The sequence below is a fragment of the Hylobates moloch genome, unplaced genomic scaffold (genome assembly GCF_009828535.3).
Source record: "Hylobates moloch isolate HMO894 unplaced genomic scaffold, HMol_V3 SCAFFOLD_4, whole genome shotgun sequence".
NCBI lineage: Eukaryota > Metazoa > Chordata > Mammalia > Primates > Hylobatidae > Hylobates > Hylobates moloch.
Genome location: NW_026652279.1, coordinates 73,287,196 through 73,305,587, shown reverse-complemented (window position 1 = coordinate 73,305,587; position 18,392 = coordinate 73,287,196).

Sequence of the window (18,392 nt, the reverse complement as noted above, 5' to 3'; positions counted from 1 at the left end):
ACGTGTGTATATACATATCCATGTAAATATATACGTGTGTATATACATATCCATGTAAATATATACGTGTGTATATACCTATATATAGACAGAGATAAATATATGTAGAATATATCTGTATATACAAATTTATATTTATATTTATTTTTATTTTTATATTTGTAAACATATATATTTATAAACATACATTTATGTTTTTTTATGAACATAAAAAATACAAGAATCCCTAATAATATATATGTTTAATTCAATATAAATATGAATTTTTTATATCCTAAGTATATATATAGTCTTATAAATTTTTATATTTATATTTATATTATAATATAAATCCAGATAAAAAGACAAAACATTACTTAATTTAAAACTCTGAAAAATAAAGCAACAGAATAAGCCTGGGATAAAGCTTAAGTATTTATGTAAACAAATGATTTATTAAAATAGAATTATTAATATATAACTAAAATTAGATATTTATTTCTTTAAAAACTAAATACATATGCAGAGAGTTAACTGAATTAAAGTAAATAAACAAGGGATAAGCCACAATATTATAAGTATACAAGTCAAAAAAGTACATATAATAATCTTATGAATTTGAAGATTTTATGAAATACAAAACATAACACCTTGATCCCAAGGAAGCCAGCTCACAGTATTCAATTACTATGACAGTAAAAATAAAAATCATCAAAGTGTTGACACTTCCAAAATCAGCTGCCCATCTAGTTCCCCATATAAATCCTATCAAACATACAGGATGCAGTCTTTGACAGCTGTTTAAATTGATACAAACCATACAGACATAAATCCTTTATATTAAGTCTGAAAAGCACAGATACCAAGATCTGATGAAGTACACAAAGGCAAATGACATAAAAATCTTTTTTTGAATATTGAAGCTAAAAAGATCTAGAAAATTCTAGCAAAGTTTAGCAGTATATTAAAATAATAATATATTTTGACCAATTATGGTTTATTGTAGGAATTAAAGGATATATTAATATTTGAAATCTAATTAATGTCATTTAATGTAGTAATAGTTTTAAAAATTAAAATTGATATTCGTAATGTTGAAGAGACTTCGAATAAAATTAAAGATGCATTGATCACAAGAAAAAAATCACACTGAAAATCCTTCTCTGAAAAAACATAATACAAATAAAGTATGTATCTACACATACACATATAACATATAAGCAGGCACATTACTCTAGAATTGTGGTGTAATGTTTTCCAATATAAGTGAACACTGTTAAATTTCAGCACTTTCAGAACAATACAATTATATGCATAAGTTTAGGTATGTAGAGTCTGGAAGGATTCACATCAACTTTTGACAGTTGCTGCCTCTAAGGGACGAATTGGAGATAGACCATTAAGGCACTATATTAAGTTTTACTTCAGATTGCGGAATATACTTCTTGTTTGTTTGCTTTTTTTTTTTTTTTGCTTGTTTGATGTTTTTGAGCTTAGATATAAGTTTCATTCGCATCTTAAAAGTTAAAAGAAGTAAACAAATGATAGAACTTATAACAAAGAAAAATATATTTGTCTTCATTTATACAACACTAACAGTAAAAATGTCTGTGTTAAGAGCTTTTAAAAGTTAACAGAAAGGCATAAGAAAAGTAATTGTATCCCTTACTTCAAAATAATAATACAAATAATTTTGGATTTTACTGGACTGTTGACACCTAATATGATGACCAACAGCTTGACAGTATCATGAGTCAGGGAGTCTTCAATATAAGCTGTCAAAGAAGAGAAGCTTCCTTGAACATTCTGGCTAGTGACCCTTCAATTCCGATGGAATGACTGACATACAACAGTTTGTCTATAATATCTTACAATATGTTTTTTCTATTGTTGTACATTTATCAAAACTACCTGGCAGCCTTCCTATAATCAAGTCTGCAGTTACATGTTATTTGAAATGTGATGTTGATAGCTAGAAATACAAGCTAAAAATTAATCACAATTTTCTCTTTCATTCTTAGTTGATAAAACTATGTATTTAATAAAAGAAAGTTCTTAAGGGAAATAAAGCACATAAAAATAAATCTCAAACAGGTTTTTTTAAACAGAGGTTCTTAGATGGGTTTCACATATGTCCTCAAATCCTCAAATTTTGCATGCATAATTTTAGACATATGTTTATTGTTCTAATAAGGAATTTCATTAACTTCCATCAGATTTTAAACTGTGTATTTATCAGAAGTAATGTAAGAATATATGTAAGCAAATCAAAGACTTTAACATAAGCTTTAGATTGTGTAATTCGATGTGTGTGTGTGTGTGTGTGTGCAGAGAGAGAGAAAGGAGAGACATGTATATAATTGACATTGCTGCTGCTCCTTTGAAGTTTTTAACTACCAAATACATGTAGTGACTTATGTGAATATTTAAAAACTATTTATCTGTTGAGAATTGGTGTGGGGAGAATCTTAACCATGAATGCTATTTATTAAATTGAGCATTTATATGAAGATACAACAGGGCAACTGCAAAGACATTTCTAAAGTTGAAAAAGGTGAGACTATTTTCTATACTGATTATTGAGACTTCCTATAAAGCCTTTTAAATTAATACAGTGTGGTCTTAAGGCAAAAATGGGAAAATACATCCTCTGAACAACGACAAAAAACAAAATGGCAAACAATGGAGCCACACATAAATGAACACTTGATTGATGGCAATGTTGCAGAGCATTGGTGAAAAGAGACTCTTTTAAATGACCAATGCTGAGTCAGTCATATATACATGTGGAAACAACGAAAGAATCTCTAAACACAAATTTACCTTCTATACACAAATTTAATTCCAGATGGATTTTATATCTGATTTTCAAAGGTAAAACAGTAACGATTTTGCAAGGAAACATATGAGCATAACTTCTTGCGCTTTGAATAGGTAAGCTATAATGAACAGGGCACAGTAAGTACAAACCATCAAAGTTAAAAAAAGAAAAGAAAATCTCATTGACCCCATGTCCACTTTTCTGTCCAGACAGAAAATTTTCTCAGAAGTCATGTTTATACTTGCAATTTTACATTCTCACTTCTTATTCTCTCTCCAACCTCTTCCCATTGGTTGTTGTCTCACACAACTTCTCTAAAATGACTTTAATCAAAGTGACTATTGACTTTCATCTTCACAAGCCAATATTTATTTCCAGTCCTTACCTTGTATTAAGCAGCATTTGATACATTTTGCCACTTACTCCAAGATAAAACGTGTAATTCTCTGGGGTTCCAAGACTCTCTACTTTCTTGATATTCCCATTACCCCACTCTCAGCTTTTTCCCAAGGGTCTTGTTTGGATGATTTCACTGCTCCTGCTATAACATTACAATCTATAACATTAGAATATATCATGACTATAACCTGGATTTCTTTCTTATGTATTTTTTCTGAGTAGTCCATGAAGTCTCATGATTTTAAAAGCAACTATAGGCTGTTTATCTTCAAAAATATTTCTCTAGTTCAGGGCTATTCCCTGATATTCAGACTCATATTTTATCACCTGGTCATCACAGTCTGTATCCCTAATATGCACCTCAAACCTAACATGATTGAAACAAAACTTCTCATTCACTTCATGTGCCACCATGCAAAATCCACTCCTTCCCTAGCTATCTCACCTAAATATTTCCCTAGACTGGGAATATTCCTTGAAGATTCCTTTTGCTTTAACCCTTATATCGGGCTGGCACAAAAGTAATTGCTGTTTTTGCCATTACTTTTAATCCATCTTTGAGCACTCTCAGCATTGCTTCCCAAACGTAATAGAACTTTAATTTTTCTTATCTGCCACTGAAATATTTATATCCCAAGACAAACATCTCTGTCTGAATTACTGAGACATCTTCCTACACACTGTCACTATTTAAATGATTGATCTTGAATTTGAACTCTAACCTCTGTAATGAAGCTGGGGAATTTGTGTGGACAATTTGCTTTCTAACTTGCTTACTCTTTCTCCCTCTCTTTCAAGGATGCCAATGAGTCATAAGTTTGTTCTCTTTACATAATACTGTAATTCTCAGAGCTTTACTTCACTTTTTCAAGTTATTGTTTCCTTATTTTTGCCTGACTGAGTTGATTCAAAGAACCGGTCTTTAGGATCTGAGATTCTTGCCTCAGCTTGGTATATTCTGGTGTTAATGCCTCTGACTATACTATTAAATTCTTGTAGTGAGTTTTTCAGCTCTATCAGATTAAATTTGGCTCTTTCTTAAAATGCCTATTTCATCTTTCACCTCTTGAATCTTTGTTCTGCATATTGACAATCTTCATTGCCATCCAGATTCTGAATTCTCTGTCATTTCAGCCATGTATAGGAAGAATCAATATTGTTAAAAGCAATTATAGATACAATGCCTGTTCTATCAAATTATCAACATCATTTTTCACAGAATTAGAAAAATTTATTCTAAAATTCACATGGCACCAAAAAAGGGCCCAAGTAGCCAAAGCAATCCTAAGCAAAGAGAAAAAAGCTGGACACAACACACTACCTGACTTCAAACTATAATTCAAAGCTACAGTAACAAAAACAACATGGTACTGGTACAAAAATGGACACATAGGCAAATGGAACAGGTTAGAGAAACCAGAAATTAAGCCATATATCTCCAACCATCTGATGTTCAACACAGTCAACAAACAGTAGCAAGCAATGAAGAAAAGACTACCCTATTCAATAAATAGTGCTGGGAAAACTGGCTAGCCATATGCGGAAAGTGGACCCCTTCCTTTCACCACATACAAAAATCAACTCAATATGAATTAAATACATAAATATAAAACCTGAAAGTATAAAAACTCTAGAATAAAACCTGTGAAATACCATTCTGGACATTGATCTTGGCAAAGATTTCATAAGAAAGACTCCAAAAGCAATTACAAAATTACAATTATAGTTACAAAAGCAATTGCCTAATTAAACTAAGAAAGGTCTGCACAGCAAAAGTAAATATCAACATGTTATACAGACAACCTACAGAATAAAAGAAAATACTTATTTCCAAACTGTGCATTCAACAATGGTCTAATATCCGAATGCATAAGGAACTTAAACCAACAAGCAAAAAACAAACAACTTCATTAAAAAAAATGTGCAAAGAACATGAACAGGTACTTTTCAAAAGAAGACATACATATAGATGGCAAACATGAGAAACTGCTCAACATCACAAATGATTAGAGAAATGTAAATCAAAACCATAATGAGTTATCATCTCACACCAGTCAGAAGAGTTATTATTAAAAGGTCAAAAAACAACAGTTATTGGTGAGGTTGCAGAGAAAAAGAATGCTTATACAGTGTTTATGGGAATGTAAACTAGTTCAACAACTGTAGAAAGTTGTTTGAGGATTTCTCAAAGAACTTAAAACAGAACTGCCATTCAATCCAGGAATCATATTACTGAGTATATATCCAAAAGGATATAAATCAGTCTCCCTGAAGACTCATGATAGTCTATGTTCATTGCAGCACTTTTCACAATAGCAAATACACGGAATCATCATTGATGCCCATCAACAGTGGGCCAGATTAAAAAAAATGTGGTACATATATTCCATGGTATACTTTGTAGTCATAAAAAGAATAAAATCATATCCTTTGCAGCAATGTGGATGCAGCTAAAGGTCACTAGCCTAAGCTAATTAATGCAGAAACAGAAAACCATATAACACATGTTGTCACTTATAAGTGTTAACATGTGGTATACATGGTAGCTAAACATTGAGTACACTTAGTCACATAGATGGAACAATAGACATAGGGGCCTAATTGAGGGCAGAGAGTAGGAAGAAGGTGAGGATTAGAAAACTACATATTGGGTCCAATGTTCGCTATCTAGGTGGCAAAATAATTTGTACACAAAACCTCAGCAACACACAATTTGCCCATGTAACAAACCTGCACATTGTATACACCTAGAACCTAAAATAAAATTTGGGAAAAATGCAGTCAAAAGATTTTTTACTTTTTTATCAAAAGATAAAAAGTAACAAATACTAGGAAGGATGCAGAGAAAGGGTAACTCTTATACCATGTTGTTGAGAATATAAATTAGTACAGCCATATAAAGAACAAAATGGAGCTTCCTCAGAAAATTAAAAACAAAACTACCATATGATCCAACAATCTCACTACTGGTTATATATCCAAAGGATATAACATCTGTACATTGAAGATATACCTGTACCCCACAATATTGCAGCAGTAGCCAAGATACAAGATCAAATTAAGTGTCTATCAATGAATGAACAAAGAAAATGAAACGTGGTATATATACACAGTGAAATACTATTTAGCTATAAAAAAAGAGTAAAATTGTGTCAATTGTGACAATATGGATGAACCTAAAAAATATTATGTTAAATAAATCAAGCACAGAAGGATAAATATGGCATAATCTCACTTACAGGTAGAACATAAGAATGTTTATCTCTTAGAAGTAGAGAGTAGAATAGTGATTACCAGAGGCTAGAAAGAGTAGAGAGAGATGCGGAGACATTGGTCAAGTGGTATAAAAAGGGGATGGAGGAGACATTGGTCAACTGGAATAAAGTTAAAATTAGATAGAAGACAGAAGTTCCGGCATTGTATTGCACAATAGGATGACTATAGTAAATAATAACATATTGTATACTTCATAATCATTAGAAGAAAGAATTTTGAATGTCCTTACCACAAAGAAACGACAAGTGTTTGAAGTCATGACTATTTTTATTATCCTGATTTGATCAGTACACAATGTATGTAAACATCACACTGTATCCCATACGTGTCAAAATATCACCCTGTACTCATAAACATGGAAAATTATCATGTGTCATAAAAACGAAATGGAACTTGTAAAATTGTGGTAAATCCACAAGCTAAATAAATAAATTTAAATGTCTGTACCTGGAACACGTTGATTCTAGGGATTGGACTTCATTATGAATTATGACATGGAAGAAAGCCACTTTCCTACTGGGCATTATTATTTTTAAGTAATAATTATTACTTCTATTATGTAATTATCTGTATATATTTTTTATTTTATTTTATTTTGTGTTTTTTGAGACAAAGTCTTGCTCTTGTCCCTCAGGCTGGAGTGCGATGGCAGGATCTCAGCTCACTGCAACTTCTGCCTCCCAGGTTCAAGTGATTCTCCTGCCTCAGCCTCCCGAGTAGCTGGGACTGCAGGCGCCTGACACCACGCCTGGATAGTTTTGGTATTTTTAGTAGAGATGAGGTTTTACCATGTTGGCCAGGCTGGTCTCAAACTCCTGACCTCAGGTGATCCACCCACCTTGGCCTCCCAAAGTGCTAGGATTACAGGCATGAGCCACTGTGCCTGGCCTTTTGTTTTGTTTTGTTTTGTTTTGTTTTTGTTGTTTTGTTTATAATATGGAGTTTCACTCTTATTGCTCAGGCTGGAGTGCAATGGCGCGATCTCAGCCCACTGCAACCTCCACCCCCTGGGTTCAAGTGATTCTCCTGCCTCAGCCTCCAGAGTAGCTGGAATTACAGGCATGCACCACCATGCCCAGCTAATTTTGTATTTTTAGCAGAGATGGGGTTTCTCCGTTTTGGTCAGGCTGGTCTTGAACTGCCGATCTCAGGTGATCTGCCTGCCTTGACCTCCCGAAGTGCTGGGATTACAGGTGTGAGACACCGTGCCCGGCCCAATATATTTTAATTTTTATAGCTACATAATAGTTGTGCATATTTATGGAGTACCTGTGATATTTTGATAAAAGCATACAATTTGTAATGACAAAATTAGAGTAACTGAGATATTCATCATCTGAAACATTTTTATGTGTGTTAAAAACATTTCAATTTCACTTTTCTAGTTATTTTGAAATATACAATAAATTATTGTTAACTATAGTCACCCTATTGTACTACCAAACATTAGATCTTACTGCTTTTATTTAACAGTGTTTTTGTACCCATTAGCCAACCCTTGTCTATCCCCCTCTTCCCACTACTCTAGGGTATGCTTTTTTACAAGTAACATAGTTATTTGTTTCTTCTTACAGTAGCTAGTCTACCCTAACCAATACAAAAATGAGTACACTTTAGTAGGGTTCTATAACAAATATTGGTATACACATGTAGTCCTGGCTTAGTAGCGCATAGCCAGGTTATGGGCAGTGGGTGGGTGTAGCAGATGTAGCAGGCTGGAAAGCTAGTGTTTCACCCTATGCTGTGGAAAACTATTGCTTGTTTTAATTTGGAAGGCAGATCACATGCTTACCAACACCAAAAGTCTAGCCAAATCAATTGAAAAGAGCAAACATATTAGCATGTATATGCTACTCCTTGCCACTTAAAACAAAGTATTATAAGAGTTAAATAATTATAAGTATGATAACAACATCAGTAACAATTGGTTGGCTAACAAGAAGCAATCGGAGAAAATAGAGAAAATCCAAAATAATTTGGTGACTGTATGGCTACTGACACAAGGGAATAACTGAAATCAAAACTGATCAGAAGTCTTCAGGTTCTTGAAGGAATTATACTGCAAACTGACTACAAATGTACTGAAAGTTTCTGGTACCAATCAGTCTTCGAAACAAACCCCAGTACTGGAAAGTTGCACCAAGAGGAAGCAGGTTTTAAAGTTACAACACCCCATTTAGATTATTAACTGAAATACCCATTTCAGATATTATTGTTGAGGATATAGGACAAGTAAAAACTTTGCAGAGGGCAAATCATGAGCCATATAAACAATGTTAAAGAAAATTCCTGCCAAGGAGAACTTTGGTCTATTCAAGAAAATTTCTTAACTACTCAGATCAAGGTGTCTTGACTATATGACCCATGTGAGTTTCATCAGTAACTGCTCTGAAAGAGGAAGGGCTGTTTTCCAGCCTTCCCTTTTTGATGGTACTTTTTATTATTTTCTATTTCTCATTGCTCTGCCTTTGTATATTGTGTGTTTGGTGGAAAGGAGAAACATTATGATGTGCCTTTTCTTTTGTAAGGTCTCTGGTCCACAGGCAACCTACTGGGCCTGGTGGAGAGAACTGAACGTTGCCCACAGGTCCTGAACTTTTAGCTGAATATAGTAACTGAGTGAGTTTTGGATTGTCAACGTTAAGAAAACATTGCATTCATTTTGTGAGACAAAGACTGTTCCTACATATTTCATGATCAAAGGAGAACACATACAGATGGATAACGTCCACCAAAATCTGTTCTCTTCTTCATGGACTCATGGCTAAGAGACATCTGCTAGTCTCTCTCATATCTAGGTGTAGCCATAACTTATCTTCAATAGGATATTAACAGAAGGTTTGAGTGCCCTTTCCATGTCAGACTTTACCTATTGAGCTTGCCCTCTGTATACCTTCTTTGTCTTCCACTATCAATGTGCTGGAATTTAACATAGAAACCAGTTGATAAAGCTGGCTGAACCTTTTCAAACTGTTCCCATAGCCTATCAACACCCAACCTAGACAATTACTCTGGCTGGGTTCAGTGGCTCACACCTGTAATCCCAGAACATTAGGAGGCTGAGGTGGTCAGTGTGCTTGAGCTCAGGAGTTCAAGATCAGTCTGGGCAACATGGTGAAACCCTTCTCTAAAACATGTACAAAAATTAATCAGGCATGGTGTCAAGTGCCTGTAGTCCTAGCTACTCGGGAGGCTGAAGTGGAAGGTTGGCTTGATCCCAGGAGGTCAAGGTTGCCGTGAGCCAAGATTGCACCACTGCACTCCAGTCTGCGCAAGAGAGCCAGAACCTGTCTGACAAAAAAAAAAAAAAAAAAAGAAAGAAAAATTACTCTGTAATTTTTTATTGAGCCCCTTGGCCAACCTCAAATAATATAGAGTGCAAAGTTTATTAGCAATTTATCATGTTTTCATATAATAAAACTGCAAAAAGAATAAAATCTCTGGCCTCTTATTCCTCCTCTTCCCACTACTTTCCATGTGAGGAATAGTAATTTATCTAAATAGTGAGTTTGGGAAACAAAACCACATATACTTGCCTCAACTCTCATTATCCTTTGATTAATTTACTTACCTCAGAGAGAACACCCACTGCTGTAATATTTAAATTAGAAAAACACACTCTACTCCTAATTTCTGCAAATTTCAAGTAGAACTAATTCAGGGCAATGTTAGCAAGTTGTGTGGCTGCATACCCAAACAAGCCAAGTTTTCCAAAAATAGCCTTTCTTGATAATAAGATGGCATTATGATCTTCATTTATGTGAGTCCTTTGCCTACTTTTCAAATAACATTGGACTTGGGTAGAAACTTACAGTGAGCTATTTCTCAATGTCTCTAAGAATAGCCTAAAGTTAAAACAAAACAAAATAAAACTTTATTGTTATATTTATTTACTGAAGTAACCAAGTGCTCTTCCAAATATATATATATTTTTTGTTCATCTTCTGTCTCAGTCGGGCACTTTCAACACATATTTAAGTAATCTAATTACACCTCTTAAGTAATCTTCAACTTGTATTTAGCATGGTGGAATTTATAAACCAGCTCTATATTTCAAGTACATTGTGACATAATCATAGGTCTTTATCTTTCACAACATCAAAATGAAATTTCAACCAGGTTATTCTCATGTGTGTATAACTCTTATCCACTTGTCAATTTGAAAATATGTTTAATAAAATGATTCCATTTAGTATTGTAATATCATGATCAGGATGGCACAGTAGTTTATGACAGAAACATCTACAAAAAATACTGTAAATGTAGTGGAGAATTTCTGGCAGTTTGGGAGAGCAAAAAAAATTTTTTTAGACAAGATCAGCCCTATATTCTCAAAATATAATGCCAAAGATATATTGTTATCTGTTTAGAATATATCTAAAAATATACCTAAATTATTATGATGAATATACCATCTCTGATCCTATTTGCCCTATTTTAATAGCATGTTAAGACTGATGTCGGTTTCATGGAACTGGTAAATTTTACCTAAATAAATTAAACACACCAAGAAAAAAAATCAAAGAAGGTCAATAAAATATTTGACACAGACAAATTTCTTTTTAAGTCTTCCCCACAAAACATCTACAATACTATTTTATAGAGAAAATATAACTAATATTTAAAAGCCAAGTGCTTTAGATATAGTGTGTAATTTAAGATTTAAAACTCACAGCAAAGCACTATGTCTACATAGAGGAAATTTTAAGAGAGAGACAGAGAATCGAGAGAGAGAGAGAGAGAACTAGATTACCAGATTTTCACACCAAGGAGACCTGAGTCTATGGTCTATAATGTAAGTCGTATGCTACTGTTAACTCTATGCTTAAAAGACTTAAGACTTTTCATTTGTACTTCAGGAACACCGTGATGTAATGCACAGGAGTAGAGTGAAACAAGTTGTCTGGGTTTGGAAGCTAACACAACACTTGCTGTCATTCTGACCGCAATAAATAATCTACTCAAGACTCTTTTCTCCTTTGTAAAATGGCGATAATGTCAGTCCATGCATCAAAAAGAGTTGTGAAAACTGTATTTCACTTAGTGGTTCTCAAATTTATCTTACATCAGAGTCAGCCTGAGTTCTTATGCAATAGGGAAAGTAAGGTCTGAGATTTTGCATTTCTTTTTTCTTTTTTTTTTTTTTGAGATGGAGTCTCGCTTTGTTGCCCAGGCTTGAGTGCAGTGGCACCATCTCGGTTCACTGCAACCTCCGCCTCCCATGTTCATGCCATTCTCCTGCCTCAGCCTCTGGAGTAGCTGGGACTACAGGTGCCCGCTACCATGTCCAGCTAATTTTTTTGTATTTTTAGTAGAGACAGGGTTTCACTGTGTTAGCCAGGATGGTCTCGATCTCCTGACCTTATGATCCACCCACCCTGGCCTCCCAAAGTGCTGGGATTACAGGTGTGAGCCACCACACCCGGCCGAGATTTTGCATTTCTAAGAAGTTCTCATTGATGCTAATGTTGCTAATCTAGAAACCACATTTTGAGAACCACTGTTTAAACTAATGTTATAAAGAATTAGCAGATTGACATTATAAGTGTCCAATATGCTTTGGCTGTTAATTTTCTTAGTTTTTTTTTTTTCAATCTTCATTATAGTAAAAATTTAATATTTTTAAATAAGCAATTTTTGCTTTATTACCTTACATATTCCAGTAATATATATATTCAATAATTTTTAAATTATAGTGTTTGGGTAATAATACTTTAACAGAGTCTTTTGACAAAAGAAGAACCCTTTATAGAGTGAATTATTCTGTTCTATTATTTTGAAATTTTATGTGTTGGAGTTTCTTAGTAATAGCATTGTTTAAATAGCCTGATATCTTAAAATGTAATCGAATAAGGAAATTTAGTTTGGGATGGTAAGTGTTGCTCTTGGTGAGTGTTTTATGACTCCAATGCTTTTACTGTGATTTTCCTCAGTATCACTTTATTGCCATTATGTATAGGTCTAACGTTTTCCTATATAAGATTGTCATAAGGACTAAAAATATCTTTCTTTCTCACTATTATATCCATGGACCATGTAAGCAACTATTAAGTATATGATAAATGATTTATACATTACATTCTTGAAAATTTCCTGACATTATGATGTAGTATACAAATAGATGTGTGTGCATACATACACACACATACAATAATCTAATTCAGGTCAGGAAAGAGTAAAGAATAATTCACCTGAATTGTATTTTCAAAGCTATAAGAGAAGAGAATTGGTGACTTGTACAAAGAGAGAGAAACACATAAAAAATAAGCCAGGTAATACAGAATCCAAATAAAGACAGAAAACAGTCTAGAAGAGGGACTCATTTCTGGTGATGATACTAAATGAGTGACTAATGAAGTGACAGAAAAACAAGAAAAAATTTACATTAAAGACTAAAACCATTTCATTTTTTATTTTGTTTCGCTGAAAGAGGCTGCTAAGAAATTAATGATATCTACGTAAATGACAGATTACATTTTAGAACTTGAAATAAAAAGGACAGCTTGGCCAGTGTCACTAACAGTCAAAAATTTGAATTATTTGATGAAAAATATATCTTGGAAAAGTTTATCTAACTTAAAACATATATTTTCTATCTGTGTTCCCTAGTATTAATGAATCATATGCCTAAATTTTATATCTAATTTCAAAGAAAATATCTGCCTACTACCAGAAGGAAGGAGGGAAGAAAAATGTTTAGCATACAAATTAAATAATAAATAGTAATAACAAACTGTGGGTGACATCTACAGTTTTTCACAAGACAAAACAGAATATTTCAACTTATTTTCACTAGTTTTTTTCTACAATCGTGTCAAAGAAAGCAGTGACGTTCGCATTAAATAGCTTGTGAAAATTGAACACAGACTCTGCGCTGGTAAATACGTTGCCTTCTTCAGTGAGATTACTTACTTCTTTGACAGTTTCACTGTCGATGAGGACATGAGAAATTGCTTTTACTGCAGGCTGTATGATATGTGGAATTTTTATCAGATGGTTGTTATTAAACATTGTTTAATGAAAAGTGACACAGTCTCTTTTAATGGGCTGAATGTTCAAAAGATTAGCAAACAAAAAAGCTTCCAGCATGAACTGAATTTTTATGACTTTTTCTTGGCACATTGCCATAATATGAAAGTTTTAGATGATTTTAAAAGCTACTTGGAGTGGTCTTAATTCTCAGTCCTCCTGGGAAGCTCCAAAATACTAAGGATTGTCTTTGGCTTTTTCTTGGGAAACTTCACTTCTTTCTTTGGCCTTTATTGATCTTAACCATCTCCAGAAACACACAGTTTGTACCAACAAATACTTTCAAACACAAAGTAAAAAAGAATGAGTGATAAAAGAAAAAGCAATAACTGTAACCTGATGAAAAATCCAGACTGAGGAAAGTGCTCTGTTTTTCAAGTAAACAAAAAAACTGATACTTTATTTACAACTCCAACTATATTTCCATTTCTTGCATGACCTTAAAAAACACATTCCACTGTGTAAGCCAGAATAATTTCATATAATTTTTACTAAAAGATTATATAAATTATATAAATATTAGTATATTAAAAATAATAGAAATGCTTTATAATCATATGATATTATTCCTTAATGAATATCTACTTTAGGTAGATATCAGTAATTAAATAATTATATTTGCAGAAAAGAGGAGGATTAGGTATAGAGTTACATGTTAGTGAGTAATACGAAGATAGTGAAATAGTTACTGTTCAAATGTTTTACACTAAGCCTTTGCAATATCTGGAGCAAAAATTAAGTGAACAAATGTCTTCAGAATCTGTCTTATACAAGCAACTTGCAATTGCACTAATTAACATGACCTTATGGTAATACCCTGAATTTAAAGCTTTTTAATGGCACATATAGTATTTGTTGATATGTTTATATTTTCTAGCACAATAATGGTGGCTAATTTATTAATAAATTACAGAAACTCCTTATGTTATTCACATAAGTTACTTACATCTTTTTCTCCTAACTGTATTTAATCATAAACCAACGTTATAAATCTAAATTATCTTTTGCAGTTCTTCTTCTGCTTGTCTGATTGACTACATTTGACACAATTAATCATGTTTTCTTTGACAAAATCTATTTACTCTTGTCTTGCATTGTAACAACTATATATTTATTTGTGTATATATATTTATTTAATATAGATTTATATAAATTATATAGATATGTTTCTGTAGATATAAAATCTTTGTTAGTTTTATCTGAATAGTCTAGATTACTCTGTATTATATCTCCAAGTTTTTCTCTGTTTTCTCCTCTATTATCAATTTTAAGTTGTAATTGCTCAAAATTCTGCCAAGTTTCTTCTCAGTTTTACATTCTTTCTCTAATTAACATCATCAAATTTATACTGAGGGTCAATGATAAGCCATGAACAAAGTCATCTCAAAACTATCACACCTCTGAGACTAACTCAAACTTCCAAATCTCCAATCACAATCTTTTACTCTGTGAAAACTTGATTGATAAGGAACTCCCACTCAAACTGCTATGTGACTTCAATGACATCTCTATTTTGATGCCTTTACTTTTTCTCCATTTTTTACCTAACAATAGATCAATATAGCAAGCTATATAATTGAACTTTTGAATTGGAGTTCAATGAATTTAGTGTGTCCAACCTGTATCCCATTACACTTTTCCTCTCAGACCAAAATGCATGCCACTTTTCCAAGGTTTCTTCTCTTATAAGAGAAAATATGCAAGTTCAAGTCAGAATTCCAAAAGGTCATCTAAACTTTCACATGCATCCGTGTGAAGAGACCACCAAACAGGCTTTGTGTGAGCAATAAAGCTTTTTAATCTCCTGGGTACAGGTGGGCTGAGTCCGAAAAGAGAGTCATCAAGGGAGATGGGGTGGGGCCATTTTACAGGATTTGGGTAGGTAGTGGAAAATTACAGTCAAAGGGGGTTGTTCTCTGGCGGGCAGGGGTGGAGGTCACAAGGTTCTCAGTGGGGGAGCTTCTGAGCCAGGAGAAGGAATTTCACAAGGTAATGTCATCAGTTAAGGCAGGAACTGGCCATTTTCACTTCTTTTGTGATTCTTCAGTTACTTCAGGCCATCTGGATGCAGATCACCTGCAGATCACAGGGGATATAATGGCTTAGCTTGGGCCCAGAGGCCCGACATCCCTGTCTTCTTATATTAATAATAAAAATAAAACTAAATAGTGGTAAAGTGTTGAGGCAGTAAATATTTTTGGGGGTGGTATGGAGAGATAATGGGCGATGTTTCTCAGGGCTGTTTCCAGCAGGATTAGGGGAGGCATGGGAACCTAGAGTGGGAGAGATTAAGCTGAAGGAAGATTTTTTAGTAATGGGTGATATTGTGGGGTTGTTAAAAGGAGCATTTGTCATATAGAAGGATTGGTGATGGCCTGGATGCAGTTTTGTATGCATTGAGAAACTAAACAGAAGACACAAGGTCCAAATAGGATAAGGAGAAAAACAGGTATTAAAGCACTAAAATTGGGAGGACCCAGGACATCCAATTAGAGAGTACCCAAGGGGGTTCAGCAAAATTACTTGCTTAGTTGGTGAGTTTTTAGGCTCTATCCAAGTTTTTGGGGTGCAGTTCAAGTTGGGCTGGTGTCTGGAATGAGACTGGGGCCTAATAAAAAGGAGTGTCCATACAAGAGCTCAAATGGGCTGTAACCTATAGCAATCCGAGGACAGGCCTGAATTCTGAGAAGGCTGAGTGGTAAATTTCACACATGTCCATGTGAAGAGACCACAAAACAGGCTTTGTGTGAGCAATAAAGCTTTTGGGTGCAGCAGGGCTGAGTCCGAAAAGAGAATCAGTGAAGGGAGATGGGGTGGGGCCATTTTATAGGATTTGGGTAGGTAGTGGAAAATTACAGTCGAAGGGGGTTGTTGTTCTCTGGCTGTCAGGGAAAGGGGTCAGAAGGTGCTCAGTTGGGGAGCTTTCAAGCCATAATGAGCCAGGAGAAGGAATTTCACAAGGAAATGTCATCAGTTAAGGCAGGAACTAGCCATTTTCACTTCTGTGATTCTTCAGTTACTTCAGGCCATCTGGATGAATACGTGCAGGCTTGGGCTCAGAGGCCTGACATTCCTGTCTTCTTATATTAATAAGAAAAATAAAACAAAATAGTGTTGAAGTGTTAGGGTGGTGAAAATTTTGAGGGGTGGTATGGAGAGATAATGGGCAATGTTTCTCAGGACTGCTTTGAGCGGGATTAGGGGCAGCGTGGGAACCTAGAGTGGGAGAAATTAAGCTGAAGGAAGATTTTGTAGTAAGGGGTGATATTGTGGGGTTGTTAGAAGGAGCATTTGTCATATAGAATGATTGGTGATAACCTGGATGCAGTTTTGTATGAATTGAGAAACTAAATGGAAGATACAAGGTCTGAATAAAAGAAGGAGAAAAATAGGTATTAAAGGACTAAGAATTGAGAGGACCCAGGACACAGGATTAGAGAGTGCCTAAGGGGGTTCAGCAATTACCTGCTAGGTTGGTGAGTTTTTGGGAAAAGACCATTAGTGCATTTTACCTTTCCTGAAGATTGAGGATGGTAAAGGGTATGAAGGTTCCACTGAATACCAAGAGCTTGAGAAACTGCTTGCGTGGTTTGACTAATAAAGGCCGGTCTGTTATCAGATTGTATAGAGGTGGGAAAGCCAAACCAAGGAATTATGTCTGACAGAAGGGAAGAAATGACAACAGTGGCCTTCTCAGACCCTGTGGGAAAGGCCTCTACCCATCCAGTGAAAGTGTCTACCCAGACCAGGAGGTATTTTAGTTTTCTGACTCAGGGCATGTGAGTAAAGTTAATTTGCCAGTCCTGGGTGGGTGCAAATCCTTGAGCTTGATGTGTAGGGAAGGGAGGGGGCCTGAACAATCCCTGAGGAGTAGTAGAATAGCAGATGGAACACTGAGAAGTGATTTTCTTGGGGTTAGATTTCCACGATGAAAGGAAATGAGAGGTTCTAAGAGGTGGGCTAGTGGCTTGTAACCTAAATGGAAGAGGTTATGAAATGACAATAGACTAGAATGGGCCTGTGAGGCTGGAAGGAGATATTTTCCTTGGTCCAAGAACCATTTGCCTTGTGTGGGAAGAGATTGATAGGTGGAAGTTTCAGTGGGAGAGCACGTGGGATTGACCAACAAAAGAAGGAGAAAAGCTGGCCATGAGGGACAGTTGTTGGAATGCTAGCTGCATCTTTAGCTACCTTATCAGCAAAAGTGTTGCCCTGAGCGATGGGATCCAATGCTTTTTGGTGGCCCTTGCTGTGTATGATTCCAGCTTCCTTTGGAAGTGGCCTTCAGAGGAATTTTTATTAAAGAGGCATTAATGATGGAGGACCCTCGCGTAGTGAGGAAACCTCTTTCAGCCCATATAACAGCATGGTGGTGCAGGATATGGAAGGCATATTCAGAGTCAGTATCAATAGTGACACGTAATTCCTTTGCAAGAGTGAGGGCTTGAGTTAAGGCAATGAGTTCGGCCTGCTGAGAGGTAATGGAGCAGGGCAGAGCAGTAGCCTTAATGATAGATGTGGAAGATACTATAGTATAGCCTGCCTTTGCTGGTGTGTGGCGATTAGACCTGATGGAATCGCTATCAATAAACCAAGTGTGGTCAGGGTGAGGAACAGGAAAGAAGGAAATATGGGGGAAATGGAGTGAATGTCAGGTGGATCAGAGAGATACAGTCATGGGGGTCAGGTGTGGTCTCCGGAATAATGTGGGAGGCCGGATCGAAGTCCGGGTCTGAAACAATGGTAATTGTGGGAGACTCAACAAAGAGTGAGTATAGCTGAAGGAGCTGGGGAGCAGAAAGTATATGCATCAGGTGGGAGGAAGAGAATAGATTTTGGAAGTTATAAGAACTCTAGAGAGTGAGTTGAGCATAGTTTGTGATTTTGA